Source organism: Salvelinus namaycush, chromosome 26 (assembly GCF_016432855.1).
Source record: "Salvelinus namaycush isolate Seneca chromosome 26, SaNama_1.0, whole genome shotgun sequence".
NCBI lineage: Eukaryota > Metazoa > Chordata > Actinopteri > Salmoniformes > Salmonidae > Salvelinus > Salvelinus namaycush.
Genome location: NC_052332.1, coordinates 42,469,723 through 42,472,222, shown reverse-complemented (window position 1 = coordinate 42,472,222; position 2,500 = coordinate 42,469,723). Strand labels below are relative to the sequence as shown.

Below are 2,500 nucleotides of genomic sequence, written 5' to 3'. Positions count from 1 at the left end.
GGGGGGGGTTGGGCGGGTGTAATAGTGGGGGGGTTGGGGGGGTGTAATAGAGGGGGGGTTGGGGGGTGTAATAGTGGGGGGTTGGGCGGGTGTAATAGTGGGGGTTGGGGGGGTGTAATAGTGGGGGGGGTTGGGGGGGTGTAATAGGGGGGGTTGGGCGGGTGTATAGTGGGGGGTGGGGGGGTGTAATAGAGGGGGGTTGGGCGGGTGTAATAGGGGGGGGGTGGGGGGGTGTAATAGTGGGCGGGTGTAATAGTGGGGGGGTTGGGGCGGGTGGAATAGTGGGGGGTTGGGGCGGGTGTAATAGTGGGGTGGTTGGGCGGGTGTAATAGTGGGGAGGTTTGGCGGGTGTAATAGTGGGGTGGTTGGGCGGTGTAATAGTGGGGGGGTTGTATTAGTGGGGGGGTTGGGCGGGTGTAATAGTGGGGGGGTTGGGGGTGTAATAGTGGGGGTGTTGGGCGGGTGTAATAGTGGGGGGGTTGTATTAGTGGGGGGTTGGGCGGGTGTAATAGTGGGGGGTTGGGGCGGGTGTAATAGTGGGGAGGTTTGGCGGGTGTAATAGTGGGGGTGGTTGTCGGGTGTAATAGTGGGGGGTTTTATTAGTGGGGGGGTTGGGCGGGTGTAATAGTGGGGGGTTGGGCGGGTGTAATAGTGGGGGTGTTGGGCGGGTGTAATAGTGGGGGGTTGTATTAGTGGGGGGGTTGGGGGGTGTAAGTGGGGGGGTGGGCGGGTGTAATAGTGGGGGGGTGGGCGGGTGTAATAGTGGGGGGGTTGTATTAGTGGGGGGGTGGGCCGGGTTTAATAGTGGGGGGGTTGGGCGGGTGTAATAGTGGGGGGGTTGTATTAGTGGGGGGGTGGGGGGTGAATAGGGGGGGTTGGGCGGGTGTAATAGTGGGGGGGTTGGGCCTGATGCTCTGCTCACGGCCTGGGTAAAAGCCTGCTGTCATGTTTGCTCCTTGTCGCAGGGGCGGGGGGCATGGGGTGGTCAGAAAGGGCGTAGGTCTGATATGGGTGGGCCTATATAGAGTGTGACCACTATTACACCCACCCTGATAGAGAGATGGAGGGAGGGATGGAGGACCTAACATGGTAGACCTGATAGAGAGATGGAGGGAGGGATGGAGGGAGGGATGGAGGACCTGACATGGTAGACCTGATAGAGAGATGGAGGACCTAACATGGTAGACCTGATAGAGAGATGGAGGACCTAACATGATAGACCTGATAGAGAGATGGAGGACCTAACATGGTAGACCTGATAGAGAGATGGAGGACCTAACATGGTAGAACTGATAGAGAGATGGAGGACCTAACATGGTAGAACTGATAGAGAGATGGAGGGAGGGATGGAGGACCTAACATGGTAGACCTGATAGAGAGATGGAGGACCTAACATGGTAGACCTGATAGAGAGATGGAGGGAGGTGGAGGACCTAACATGGTAGACCTGATAGAGAGATGGAGGGAGGGATGGAGACCTAACATGGTAGAACTGATAGAGAGATGGAGGACCTAACATGATAGACCTGATAGAGAGATGGAGGACCTAACATGGTAGACCTGATAGAGAGATGGAGGACCTAACATGGTAGAAATGATAGAGAGATGGAGGACCTAACATGGTAGACCTGATAGAGAGATGGAGGACCTAACATGGTAGACCTGATAGAGAATGGAGGACCTAACATGGTAGAAATGATAGAGAGATGGAGGACCTAACATGGTAGACCTGATAGAGAGATGGAGGACCTAACATGGTAGACCTGATAGAGAGATGGAGACTAACATGGTAGAACTGATAGAGAGATGGAGGACCTAACATGTAGAACGATAGAGAGATGGAGGGAGGGATGGAGGACCTGACATGGTAGACCTGATAGAGAGATGGAGGACCTAACATGGTAGACCTGATAGAGAGATGGAGGACCTAACATGATAGACCTGATAGAGAGATGGAGGACCTAACATGGTAGACCTGATAGAGAGATGGAGGACCTACATGGTAGAACTGATAGAGAGATGGAGGACCTAACATGGGTAGAACTGATAGAGAGATGGAGGACCTAACATGGTAGAACTGATAGAGAGATGGAGGACCTAACATGGTAGAACTGATAGAGAGATGGAGGGAGGGATGGAGGACCTAACATGGTAGACCTGATAGAGAGATGGATATATAATACTCCCAGAACTGTGAACCCCTGAGCTTGCCTGGGTTAATGGACCGATATAATATTCCCACAACTGTGAACCCGCCCATCTGGTACTCCAGGCAGGCTAGAGCAAAACACTCACCGGGATTTGAAAGATTTAGACTAGTATTTAAACCCATTTTCTGGACCTGATGGAGGGAGGGAGGGAGGGAGTGTGAGAGTGAGTGTGAGAGTGAGTGTGAGAGTGGGTGTGAGAGTGAGTGTGAGAGTGAGTGTGAGAGTGGGTGTGAGAGTGAGAGTGAGAGTGAGAGAGAGAGAGAGCGAGAGAGAGTCATAAGGTGGAAAAG

The 2,500-nt window shown here is 53.5% G+C and overlaps 1 protein-coding gene across 1 annotated transcript in view; it reads left to right on the top strand.

Moving 5' to 3' along the window:
- LOC120021173 (tripartite motif-containing protein 2-like) overlaps positions 1-2,500 on the top strand; it is a 44,112-nt gene that overhangs the window by 41,133 nt on the left and 479 nt on the right. The window lies entirely within an intron of this gene.